Here is a 14,004-nt window from a genome sequence, read left to right on the forward strand (position 1 = left end):
CTGGGACAGCACTCTAGAAGAGCCAGAGTGACAACTCCGTATCTTTCAACTTTCTTCTCTCAGCTGTCCTTTCCTTCCATGTTTTCAAATCTCAGCTGCAACTCCTCACCTCCCTTGGGCTGACACGATCCAGGATAAAGTCTTTCAGCAGGGGTCCAAAGTGATGTCCACATCTGAGAGATAAGGAAAAATATCTTGAAGAGATGAGTAGGCTGGCCAAGGCCATACAGCAAGAGAGGAAAGGAGTCCAGAGTGGTACCCGGGACTCCTTGCGATGGAAATTCCTGAAGCTTGGGACAGTGAGGTCACTGTGATCCCCACTGTGCCCACTGCTCAACCTATTCTCTTCCTCCTACCTTTCAGAAACTCAGCACCAGGCTTAGCAAAAGTACTGAGAGTGTCCCCTACGATCCTGCCTTCCTCCCACCCATTCCCTTTAACCAATCTTACCCCAAAATCACAATGGATTGTTTAAGAAGGGCAGGTGGCCTCCCACATCTCTCCACTGCTGTAGCAGTGGGAATGAAAACATCAGAACGGAGAAGCCTCGCCACCCAACTTCCTTCAACCTGGAGACTTCACTACTACCAGGCCTTATGTACTCTTTTCCCTTCACTGGCCGGAAGGAGACAGAGGTTTTGACAAAGGTGGAGGCAACATTCCTTCTGTCTGTAGATTCGCATATGTCTTCAGGGCAAGGCAAATGCATCAGCTTTATGTCTCCAAACCATCAGCGGCCTAATAGTGTGAACGCATCTTATTCTCTGTGGATCTCAGCAGCTTGTTTGGAAGCTTGGAAAATGAGCCTCATTTAGGATCACAGTTTGATCAGGCTCCTTAGGGAAGAAATTACTGAGCCTGTGTTTACATCTTTTGTTAGTAAGTTGATATTGGCACATTTGGGACTCAATGTTCTTCTCCAACTATCAGTTCACATTAAGAATTTATTGATGTGTAATAAATTATCATAAACTTAGTGGCTTAAAAGAACACCCACTTATTAGTCATAGTTCTGTAAATTAGAAGTCTGGTATGGAATCACATGGCTGGATTCTCTGCCCAGGCCGAAATCAGGATGTGGGCAGGGCTGCATTCCCTTCTGGAGGCTCTGGGGGAAGAATCTGTTTCCAAACTCATTCAGGTTGTTGGAAGAACTCAGTTCCTGTAGTTGTAGAACTGAGAGCTCCATTCCCTTGCTGGCTGTCAGCTGGGGGTCACTCTCAGCTTCTAGAGGTTGCCTGCATTCCTCATCACGTGGCCCTCTTGTCTTCAACCTGGCGGTAAATGGAGAATCCTTGCTGTGCTTTGAATCTTGTCGACTTCCCCTTCTGCCACTAGCTTGAGAAAAACTCTCTGGTTTTAATATGCTCATGTGATTACATTAGGCCTGCCCTGATAATCTCCCTAATTTAAGGTCAACTGTACCATATAACATGCATAATCCCTAAAGTGATATATCGTTATATATATGGTTCCTTCCACATTAAAATAAGAGGGGATTATACAAGAGGAAAAGACATTGGGGGGCGGGTCATGTTTCAGAATTTTGCCTGCCACATCTATCTTCTCTGGAAATCTATTCTTCATACATTTTATATGGAATTACTTGTGAAAATGCTGTATTCCCTTGTTTAGCTTCTCTCTCAACACAGATGCAAATTCCTCAGAAAGAGCCTTCTAGGGTCTGCTCCCCAAGTTTGGTGTCCACAGCCTTTTCTCCCATGTGTCTACTTCTTGAATTTTACTCTCTAGTAGTACTTCTCATGCATTTTGATGATTTCTTGGCTTCATGCCATTTCATCTGCCTGAAATGCCTTCTCCCTTGTTCTCACTTGGATACCACTTACTCATGCTCCGAGACTTGTTCTGTCATCATTTCTGATAGGACATCTATTCTGACCTCTTCTCCTGTCTCTACTCCCGGAACCTAAAGTGCCTTCTCTGTGTGCTGCTGAAGCATCTTCTGCATTTATCTTCTCCCATTTCTATACAGTGAGTTTACATGCGTACCTTCATTTAAACTGTAAACTCCTAGAGGGCAAGAAGTCAATCTTATTTATTTTTATTCATGCTGCTATTAACAAGTCTTTCTTTCTATTTTTTCTTTTTTTTGTTTTGGTCTTTATATTTCTAAATAACATGCGGTTGTTTCTTGATTTTTCACTATTATGTCTTGTCAATTGACTTTAAGTCTGGGAAACTAAATCTAGCCAATTTTCACCTTCTACCACCGCAAATATACTTCCTAATGTCTTCATCTTCCCAGTACAGTTAATTTTTAAAGTTCCATTAATATTCAGTGTTTACATGATTATGAGGATGTAAATGCTTTGCACATCTAAGGAGTAAAATATGCTGATTACTTTTCCTTCACAAGCCTGTTTTCTCTAGAGTAAATAATGGTCTTGGTGGATTTAAGCTGTAAGGTACTCTGAATACAAAAAGGAATAAGATGCAGATCCTGCCCCTTGGTTCTCTCATTCTAATTAGAGAAGCAACAAAAGAAAGTGAGAACAGCACAATTTATAGATATCTGGCTCTAGCTACAATACTAAACTCTTTCATTAACTTATCCTTTATAATCTTCAGAATTATCTGAGAAAAGTATTTCTGTTTTACATATGAAGAAACCAAAGCTGATGTTAAAAAGAAATTTGCCAAAGTCATAACAACTAATGTCAGAGCCAGGATTTAAACACAGATCTTTCTTAATATAAAATTAATTTCTCTTACAATGCTATACAGAAAAAAGGGAGTAATTACTATCATAGAACTTTGTACAAGGTACAGTAGTGACATGTATTAATTAAAAACCTTTTCATTATAATAAATAATTACTTTTCATTGTAAGTGAAATGATATTGAGACAAACAAAAAAGTTCACTTAACTGGCAAGTCCAGGGATGCATTATGCTTCAGAATTGAATGGATCCGAGGAATCCAGAGGGTTGTGTCTCTTTCTTTCAATTACTTGAATATGCTTGGTTCTACCTGGCTTTTTTCTCAGACAGACTTTCTCCTTGTGTAGACCAGAAGACTCTACTCTGTTCCTCATGAATATGTATCTCCACCTTTATTATTCTGACTCATGCAATGAAAAGATCACTCCTTTGCTTGATCTTATTTTAGCTGAAATTTCAAAATGGACCTTACTAAGAGTTGGGGTATAACTCAAGGGGAAAATGGCTTACCATGAGACCATATAGGACTAGCTTGTTCTGTGGGGCTCCTCCGCCCTTTTCCGTATACTCAGATCACATGAAATTGAGTAGCTCTTATCTAGGTACCTACTTTTGTAACTTCCAGTGTCAACACGTGGCAGGCATCAACATTATCACCCTTCACCCAAGACTACCCAACAGGTATTTTGAGCTTTTATAGTCCAAAATGAGGAGAGGAAATAAAAAGAAAGGAAAAGACTCAATATGTGCTGCTCAATGCCTGTACTTTTAATTTCAGTATTCTGTTAAAAGAGATGCATCTTTCAAACATGAGTGATGCCAAGAAAATGATCTCACCCTCAACTGCTTAACTCTGGGTGAGATTTCAAGAGAATATCATTCTCAAGAAGGGACTGGAGAGAGACCAACCCAGTGAAGAATCTCATTGCTTGCTTGATTTTGCCTATTTTTCTTCTTTTCCGTGTTCTAGTCTTTAAGATTTTATTTTTAAAACTGTTACAACACAAATTTTATTCTGTATTTGACCTCTCTGTTATTAGTGTCTATTATTTCTTTACTCCACACATAGTACTTTTATAATTTCATTTTTTTTCTTCTCTCAAGGTACCAAGAGGTGACACTTCAAATTGCATATCCTTTCCCTTCCCTTCCTGTATATCTCACTCTCATCTCTCGAGACAGATTCTTCCTTTTCACATTTAGTGTGAACTTAACTCTTTCTGACCATGGTTTTGGATCAAATTAGATCCATCACAATCACAACTCTTCTCTCTTTCCTAAGCTTTTTCCACCTGCTCTTGCTCATTGCAAAAGCTTGAGGTCTCTAGAGCAGGAGTGAGAGAGACTGCTTCCTGGGATTTGGAGTTTTTCTCTCTTAATTTATAGTTATTTTGAAGTTTGGACATATTTTTGTCTTTGGATTATGCTGTGGATATTGTTTTTACAAATTTTTATTTGTTCATCTTATTCTTCTGTATTGCTTTCACCAGAAATATTGGGAGATGCAGATCTAGGCAGCTGTCATTTTTTCTGGCTTCCTGAAAGTCTTCTCAAAAATAACACCTGGGGCATATATCCAGAGAAAACCATAATTCAAAAAAATACATGCACCCCAATGTTCACTGCAACACTATTTACAATAGCCAAGACATGGAAGCAACCTAAATGTCCACTGACAGAGGAATGGATAAAGAAGATGTGGCACATATATACAATGGAATATTACTCAGCCATAAAAAGAAACGAAATTGAGTTATTTGTAGTGAGGTGGATGGACCTAGAGTCTGTCATACAGAGTAAAGTAAGTCAGAAAGAGAAAAACAAATACCGTATGCTAACACATATATATGGAATCTAAGGGAAAAAAAGTTATGAAGAACCTAGGGGTAAGACGGGAATAAAGTCACAGACCTACTAGAGAATGGACTTGAGGATATGGGGAGGGAGAAAGGTAAGCTGTGACAAAGTGAGAGAGTGGCATGGACATATATACACTACCAAACGTAAAACAGATAGCTAGTGGGAAGCAGCCGCATAGCACAGGGAGATCAGCTCAGTACTTTGTGACCACCTAGAGGGGTGGGATAGGGAGGGTGGGAGGGAGGGAGACGCAAGAGGGAAGAGATATGGGAACATATGTATATGTATAACTGATTCACTTTGTTATAAAGCAGAAACTAACACCATTGTAAAGCAATTATACTCCAATAAAGATGCTAAAAAAAAAGGACATTAGGTAAATACTAAGGAAATCTGTATAAAGTATGGATTTTAGTTATTGATAACATAACAATATTGGTTTATTAATTGTAACAAATGTACTGTAAGATGTTAATAATAGAGGAAACAGAATGTGGGGTATTTGGTAATTTTCTGTACTGTGTTCTCAATTTTTCTATAAATCTAAAACTGTTCTAAAAAATAAAACTCATTTAAAAAAATGAAGAAGGAAACCAAGAAACAGGAAGATATACGATCCAGAGAATAGGGGACCTAACATAGGTACAGGGACCTAACATAGGTAAGAGGTGAAGAGTACCCCCAGAAAGATGGTGAAGGGGGATCTCAAGATGTTAAATCTTCAACAAAGTAAGAGGGCATCCTGTCGTCACTGGAGTGGATCATAAATTTATTGGAAAGACATCTTAAAGAAGATAACACTTTTAGACTACCAGCTAACATCATATAGCTACAGCTGTACATACTGAGAGGAGATCTGTACAAATGGGCACGAGGTTAGGGATAAATCACAGAAATCCACAGAATATTAAGCAAAGGAAAGCACCTAAAAATATTCACTTCAAGGAAAACAAAATAGGAAACAAAAGCAAAAATAGCATTTTATGTACTATCTATAAATACTGTTTAATAATCTAACTGCCAAGATTTATCTAACAATTTACAGTTATAACCATATTGCAAGAAAGAGAGGCACGCGCGCGCGTGTGTGTGTGTGTGTGTGTGTGTGTGTGCGCGGTGAGAGGGAGGTAAGATTCCACAGGAACTCACACTGGAAACTATTAGAGTAATCTAAACATGAGATGAGGAGAAGCTTATCAAATCAGTATAATTGAGAGAGAAAGGCCAGACCAGGATTTCAAGAAGATAAGTTCTCTGGGACTTGGAGGCTGGATGAAGAAGTTGAGTGAGAAGAAGATGTTTACAATTTATTTGTTGCCTAGGTGGTAGTGAAAAAAAGCTTATAAATTAATGACCAGAGGAGGAGCAGTGCTGAGAATCGCCAAATAAATGCTGACTGCAGTTTGGGGCACTTTAACTTGAGGAACATAAACAGACATAAAACAGAACCGTCCAGGAGGCAGGTAGGAAACAGGTTCAGGCTGTACATTCAGGTGAATATGAATGAGGAGAAGAAGAACAAAAACTTACCAGATTCTATGTTCCAGGCAGTGTTCTAACATTTTACATGTAGTAAGTCATTTATGCCAAAAGACAATTATTCTCATCTCACAGATGAGGATACCAAGGGTGAAAGAGGTCACATAAATTGTCTAAAATTTCACAATTAGAAAGTGGAGAATCCATCTGGGTTTAAATTTCAGAAAGTCTGACTTGACGGCCCGTTCCCTTAAACGCTTTGCCGCAAGTCAAAACCTCAGACTAGCAGAATCATTGACCTGCTCTGCTCTCCTGACACTGAGAGAATAACATATCCACAACTACACTACATGATGTGGGTGTTGCCAACTGCTCAGAATTGGGTGAGCATCCTTTGTCAGTGGTAGCACAGCTGCCAGTCCTTTTGGCCTGCCCCACCCTTGCAGAACCTCTGTCTACCAAGCTGTCTATAAGATGCCTTATAGATGCGGATACCTGCCACATCTGCCTATTCTCCAACCCTGGTTTTAGAACTTCAAACCAATTGTCTGAATTCCCAATCTTCTTTATATTAACTCTTTTCTATTTAAAAGAGCTAGTCATTTTTTTTCTAGTTTTATTGAGGTATAATTGACAAACAACACTGAATTAGAGTCACTTTCTATTGTTTGTGCACATAAACCCTGATACAATATTTCTCCCCCACATGTATCAGCCAAAGTATGATCTAACTGGCAAAACACTTATCTGTCAAATGAGTTAAATTCTAAGTTACAAATATGAATAAACTTTGCAGTACAAGATTTCAGGGTGTTTTAATTCTCAGTTAATCATTGAAATTTGTGTAATCTTTGCACCTCACTTCTCAAAAGAGAGTATTCTAGCTTCTTCTTTGGCAAACAATGTCACTATTGGTTTTCCCAATAAGTCCTGTTTCATGTAACATAAATTCATTTGCTACAACTTTGGATTTTTCCACCAAAAATTATTAGAAGTTACAAACATAGTTTATATTTCCTGAAAAATATGGGTAAGTCAAATCAAAAGGACCTTCTTCAGTGGAACTTATGGTTGAGTGAGGTCAGCAAATCTTCTCCACAAGAACATCCACAAACTTGGCCAAAATTGACAAACACAATGATTTCAACACTCTGGAAATCAACCAACGCACACAACAATCAGAAATGCTGATGCTTCAGAAAGTGTTGAAGTTAATGTAAGAACAATGGGAGTCTGAGATATTTTACACAGGACTCCTCCCAAGGCCAAATCCTGCCTGGCTCTTCGAACTGTGTATAAACACCGTACTCTAGTTGCTGAATTTGTTTCTCACAGGGCTATGTGTTTCCAACTCTGAAACCCTACTCCACGTTTACTGGGGTTGACAGAATAATAATAAATTGTAGATAAAAGAAATTTTGTTATATTCAAATGCCTTTTCCCGGCTGATTTGCTTATGATGAATAATATTGATCTGGGGAGCCAGCGCCGCAGCAGCGAGAGCGGCCGGCTCCACCCGCTCGACTCCTCCCACAGCCGCCGCCGCCTTACCGCCGCCGCTCGACGCGACGCGCGGGCCAAGGTTCGCTCCACCGCAGCCTCCCGGAGCCCAAGGGCATCCCGGAGGCCCTGTGCCTGAGCGCAGGCGCAGCTTCACTCTTACCTTCTCCGGAGAATCTCTGAAGACCCGGCGGGCGCAGGAGGCTGGCTAGCGGCCCCTGCGAGGTCCTGCGCGAGGGCTCCCTGGTCTCCGGCATCTGCTGGGCCCCGAAGTAAGCGGCGCTAGAGAACGGGCAGCCTGAGAGCCCCGGGCGGCCGGCTGGGCCTGGGTGACCGCTCGGAGGCTGTCACGGGAGATGAGTGGGGCCTGCGGGCACGCGTGGCCTGGGCCACCGCCAAGGCCTCCTAAGGCGGCAACTGCGAGATGGACGGCACAGAAGCCACCCTGGGGCAAATCAGCGGCTAGCACCAGAAGCGCCGTGCAGCCCACGCCCCGGCCCACTGCAGCCCCCAGTTAGGCCGCCCACCAGCTGCCCATGGCTTGGCCCCTGACGGTGCCACAAGGACAAAGCTTCGTCCGTCTTCTGCTCTGCAACATGGGGACCCCAAGCCCGCCGAGCTACACACCCGCCTCGGAGGAGCCGGCGGCTGTGGCGCCGTGTGAGGAGCATGCGCACGAAGAACCCGCCTGCTGCCGCCTCGGGTCTTCCGCAAAATGGAGAAGCAAGGCCCTACGGGGCCGCTGGGCCAGGGCCTGGCCAAGAAGGACACCAGGGGCAGCAACCTGAGTAAGTGCCCGTCCATAACCCTGGGTATGTTCTAAAACAAGAAGTGCGTCTCCCGGCCAGCCGCTCAGGCCGGGGTTCCCGCGTCACTGCCGCCCATCAGATGGGCACCTGGCCCTCGTGCCGAAGCAGCCTGGAAGCCGCTGAACACGGCGGAGCGCGGCTCCCCTTGGGGCGCACCGGTGGATGCCCTGCCTCTCGCCCATCGGCCTCTCCGGTCTTGGGGCTCTGGGGCCCCACTGCCCCAGGCCTTGCTCCCCCAACTCCCATCTCTTCTCACACCTCAGTGTCTGGGCTCTCAGCCTCCCCTTCTTACGCATCTGCCTCCACCGTCTCTTTGGGCTTCAGGTCCCCTTTGGGCCCTCATTCACTTCAGGGTCCCATCGCTTTGTGCCTCAGTCCCCCATTTGTAGGGGTCGCCTTTTTGTACTTCAGTTCCCCATTCTCTTCGGGCCTCCTGTCTTCGGCCTTCCGTGGTCTTGGGGTTCCCCTCTGCTCACGACTTCCCGACCTTGCAGCTTCCTCACTCTGCTGCTGCTTTGCTGTCTCTGGCAGCCCCCGTCCTCTCTGTCCTCCTCAGACCCTTTCTCTCCCACCTGCATCTCAGGCAGCTGGGGGTCACTTCCTGTCCTGCTTGTATTCCGGTTTCTTCACTGCCTCCCTCCCTGCCTCCAGACACCTTTATTGACGGCCCATCCTTTTGCTGTGAGGAAGCGAGCTGGTTGCAGGCAGTTTGGGAGGGAGGGGTGGAGCCAGCTTCAAAAAATGCCTTTCTTGGCAAGTGCGATAGGACAAGCCCTTGAAGCAGACCTGGCCTCCTCCTCCAGCAAGGCTGTGGCCAGCATCTGGTGAGGAGTGAGTGCACTAGGCTTTGCGCACGATAAAACCTGGTCTGTATGGATGATGCCCCAGCCTCACGAAGAGTCCCTGTCATGCCCCACAGACACGTGTTCACAGGCACCATCCCCAGCTATGCCCGGAAAAGGGCTGAATGTGGAGCGCTCGTTCTTGAACAGGTGAAGGCAGAGTATGGTGGCTGCTGAGCCCCAACCCACTGCTCTGGAGGGGTCCTGGCACCCCATGGGGTGGGAGTGGTCCTTGCCCTACAGGTGCCCAGCAGACCCCATCTCTACCCTGTTCTTGGAGCCTTTCCTCTTTGTTACCAACCTGCAAAATCTGTCCTCTTAACTTTCTTGTATTTTTTTACCTCCAGAGAGTAACTTTGATTTGGAATGATACCTTTTGGTACCAAAAGCCAATCCCCCCCTCAACATGTTGGTGTTAGCACTGTGAAATTAGTGTTTCTGCTATTTCATTACAAATAGGTTTTTGTTGTTGTTTTGTTTTTAAGTCTAAGAAATCCCAAGAGAGAAAGAGTTTAAGAAACAAGGCCACTGAGCAAAGGCAGCAGTTCTGACTCCCAGCATGGAGAAGGGAGGATGGTGGGGCTTGGGGGACACTGTCGCTTTCATTCCCTTTTAGCTCTCTGTCCACCAAAGCCACTGCCCAGTGAGTGGTGACACCAGGGACTTTTGTTCAGGTGGAAAAGGTCACTGGGGAGCTGGATGAACTTGAGCATTTCTTGGCCTTAATATGCTTGCTCCTTAGTTTGTTTTCATGTGGCCTGGTGTGTCACTGTTCTGAGCAGGCCATTCCAGGCCTGTTGCTAAGGGAAACCCTAACAGGCATTCTCCCCATGGAGAGGCCAAAGACTGGGACCCCAGCCAAGACTCTTAAGAGCCTCCTGTCTGTATCCTCCCACACCATGCTGCATAAGACATCTCCTAAAGTGAGATTCTGCACATTTTGTTGTTAACAATAAAACACAATACATGCACAAACACAGGCACATAATGATGATGTTATGAATTTTCACAAAGAGTTAGTAGTGGGACATACCCTGTCTTTGACTGATTATAAGACCAACTCAAATTCTGGCCTAACTGTGCAGGCCTGGGAGAAACCACAAACTTGAGCATGCAGCACCACCCTAGGGAAAGCAAAAAGGAGGCTATCAGTAACTGAACTAGTTTTACAGCATTGAAAGAAGGCATACAAGCATAAGAACTCTGCTGTAAGTTGAAACAAGTGTGGAGCACCATAGAAAAGATTTGAGAAAGCCTCAGAATTACTAGCAGGGCTGACAGAAGGTAATTCTCTCCTGAAGCCTGTCAGAAAGACCAGAGGAGGTGACTGCTTCTCCAGATTTGAAGACAGTAGCAAAGTCTTCAAGGAATTTGAAAAATCAGTGTAGCATGACATCACCAAAGGAGCACAATAATTTTCCAGAATCAGAGCCAAAAAAAATATGGAGATCTGCAGTTTGCCTGATAAAGAATTCAAAATAACAGTTTTAAGGAAGCTCAGTGAGCTACAAGAAAACAGAGAAAGACAATTCAATGAAATCATGACAAACAAAATGAGAAGCTTAATAGAATCATAAAAAAGAACCAAATAGAAATCCTGGAGCTGAATAATTACAATGAATGAAATTTAAAAATGTGATAAGAACAGCAGAAGCAGATTAGATCAAGCAAAAGGACAATTCTATGAAGTAGAAGACAGGACATTTGAAATTATGCAGTCAGTAGAGAACAAAGAAAAAAAAATGAAAAAGAGTGAAGAAAGCCTATATGAACTGTGGGATACCATTAAGAGAAACATTGTAGACACTATTGGAGTCCCAGAAGAAGAAGGATGGAGAAAGGGGCGGAAAGCATGTTTAAAGGAATAATGGCTAAGAACTTCCCAAATCTGGGGAGATATCTGGACATCCAACTTCATAAAGTTAATAGGTCACCCCAATATTTCAACTCAAAATGATCTTCTCCAAGACGCATTATAATGAAACTGTCTAAAATCAAAAATTTAAGATCATCCAGAGGAAAAATAATACTCAAATACAAGTGAACCCCCATTAAACTATCAGATTTTTCAAGAGAAAGCTTGCAGCCCAGGAGAGAGTGAGATAATATACTCAAAGTATTGAAAGAAAAAACTGCCCTGCCAATCAAGAATACTTTACCCAGCAAAGCTGTCTTTAAAAATGAAGGTGAGATAAAGACTTTCCCAAACAAACAAAAGCTGAGAGAATTAATCAGTATTAGACCTGCTCTAAGAGACGCTGAACGGAGTTCTTCAAGCTGAAACAAAAGAACACTAATTAGTAACATGAAATGTAAAAAAGTATACAGTACACTGGTAAGTATATAGTCACATTCAGAATATAATACTATAAGACGGTGGTGTGTTAACCAGTCAACTCTAGTAAAGGTTGACAAAACTAAAGAACAAAACTATTAAAAATAACTGTAACTTCAATAACTTGCTGATGGATGCACAATATTAAAAGAGGTAAATTGTGACATCAAAAACAAAATGTGGGAAGGGAGTAAAAGGGTAGTGTTTTTGTGTGTTACCAAAGTTAAGTTGTTATCACCTTAAAATAGAGTTATATCTATAAGATATTTTTTGTAAGTCTCATGGTAATCACAAAGCAAAAGCCTACATTAATATAAAAAGATAAAGAGAAGGGAAATAGAAACATACCATTATAGAAAATCATTAAATCACAAAAGAAGACAGCAAGAGAGGAAGAAAAGAACAAGGGAATTACAAAACAACTAGAGCACAATTAGGATGGAATTAGTAAGTCCTTACCCATCAATCATTATTTTAAGTGTAAATGATATAAATTCTCCAGTCAAAAAGAAAAGAGTGGCTGAATGGATTAAAACAAAACAAAAAACAAGACCCAATTATATGCTGTCCATAAGAGACTTACTTCAGCTTTAAGGACACATACAGACTGAAAGTGAGATAAAAAAAGGTGTTCTATGCAAGTGGAAACCAAAAAACAGCAGTGATAAATATATCAGACAAGATAAACTTTAACAGCTGTAACAAGAGACACAGCAGTGATATCATGATGAAGAGGAAACATTACAACTGATATCACAATAATACAAAAGATCATAAGAGACTACTATGACCAATTATACACAAATAAATTGAATACTATAGAACACATGGATAAATTCTTAGAAACAAACAATATACCAAGACTGAATTATGTAGAAACAGAAAAATCAAAACAGATCAATAGGGCTTCCCTGGTGGCGCAGTGGTTGAGAGTCCACCTGCCGATGCAGGGGACACAGGTTCGTGCCCCGGTCCAGGAAGATCCCACATGCCGCGAAGCGGCTGGGCCCGTGAGCCATGGCTGCTGAGCCTGCACGTCCGGAGACTGTGCTCCGCAACTGGAGAGGCCACAACAGTGAGAGGCCTGCGTACCGCAAAAAAAAAAAAGAACAGATCAATAACGGGTAAGGAGATTGAATCAATAATCAAAAACCTCCCAACAAAGAAAAGCCCAGGACTAAAAACTAGATGGTTTCACTGGTGAATTCTACCAAACATTTAAACAAGAATAAATGCCAAAACTTCTTAAACTCTTCCAAAAATGGAAGAAAGAACAGCTTTCAAACTCATTTTATAACCAGAATTACCTTCACACTAACGTCAGGTAAAGACAGTATAAGAAAAGAAAACTACAGGCCAATGTCTCTGATGAATATAGATGCAAAAATTCTCAATAGAATTTTAGCAAACCAATTCAACAGCACATTAAAAGATCATACACCATGATCAAGCGAGATTTAACCATGGGATGCAAGGATGGTTCAACATACACTAATCAATAAATGTGCTATACCAGATTAATAGAATGAAAGATAAAAATCATATGATTATTTCACTAGATGCAGAGAAAGCATTTGACAAATTTCAACATCCTTTCATGATAAAAAAAAAAGGGGGTGGATTGCAAAGGGAGATGAATATACTTTTGGGGGTGAGGGAAATGCTCTAGATCTTGACCATGGTGGTCTTTACATGACTGTATTATTTTTGAAAGTCACTGAACTGTACTCTTAAAATGAGAGCATATTATTGTATCCAGATTATGCCACAATAAAACTGATTAAAAAGAGAATATTATAAGAAGAGCCAGTCTGAACTGTGATCTTATATCCCCTGCCCCTTAAACATTTTCCATAAATAAAACAGATTTAGTTTTGCATTAAACAAGAACCTAGTAGTTTTAAAATTACTACAGAAGTTTGAATAAATGTGGGTTGTATAAAATGGAACGCAACTCAGCAATAAAAGGAGCAGACTGTTGATACATGCAACAACTGGGATGGACTTAAGGGCATCATGCTTAGTGAAAAAAGCCAATTTCAGAAGTTATATATTGTATAGTTTCATCCGTTGTCTTCCTAATGACCGAACTATAGAGATGAAGAACAGGTTAGTGGTTGCTGCAAGACAGATGAAGGTGGGAGGGGATAGGTGTCACTATAAAGAGGTAGTGTACGGGGTTCCTTTATGTTAGTGGAAGAGTTCTGTATCATGATGGTGGTAGTTACATGAATCTACACAAGTGATGACATTACATAGATCTACACACACACACACACACACACACACGACAGAAACACATACTGCATATAAAATTGCTCAAAGCTAAATAATGTCTGTAGTTTTGCTATTATACTACAGTTGTCAAAGATGTCACCATTGTAGGAAGCTGGGTAGATTTCAGGGGACTCTATCCATTATTTTTGAAATTTCCTGGGAATATATAATAATTTAAAATTTTTTTAAAACTTAGATTTTTTTCTCATAAGCATGATCAT

This window comes from Grampus griseus, assembly GCF_964374135.1.
Source record: "Grampus griseus genome assembly, chromosome: 8".
In the NCBI taxonomy this organism is placed as follows: domain Eukaryota; kingdom Metazoa; phylum Chordata; class Mammalia; order Artiodactyla; family Delphinidae; genus Grampus; species Grampus griseus.